Source organism: Microcaecilia unicolor, chromosome 3 (assembly GCF_901765095.1).
Source record: "Microcaecilia unicolor chromosome 3, aMicUni1.1, whole genome shotgun sequence".
Classification (NCBI taxonomy): Eukaryota; Metazoa; Chordata; class Amphibia; order Gymnophiona; family Siphonopidae; genus Microcaecilia; species Microcaecilia unicolor.
In genome coordinates, this window is record NC_044033.1 from 131,225,559 (window position 1) to 131,225,792 (window position 234).

Here is a 234-nt window from a genome sequence, read left to right on the forward strand (position 1 = left end):
CGGTGGGAGAACTGGTACAACTAGGTCTTGAACCTTTTTTTTTTTTCAGTTTCAGATAAACAGGGGATGAACACACACACACACACACACACACACACAACCCTTATCGACTTGAATATCTAACAATAAACAGGAAAACAATGAGTTTGCTCTTGGCGCTTTCATTGTTTCAAGAATTAATTCTTATTTCTTTAAGGTGTGTCAACCCACTGCCTAAACCTGTTTCAGTGTCAA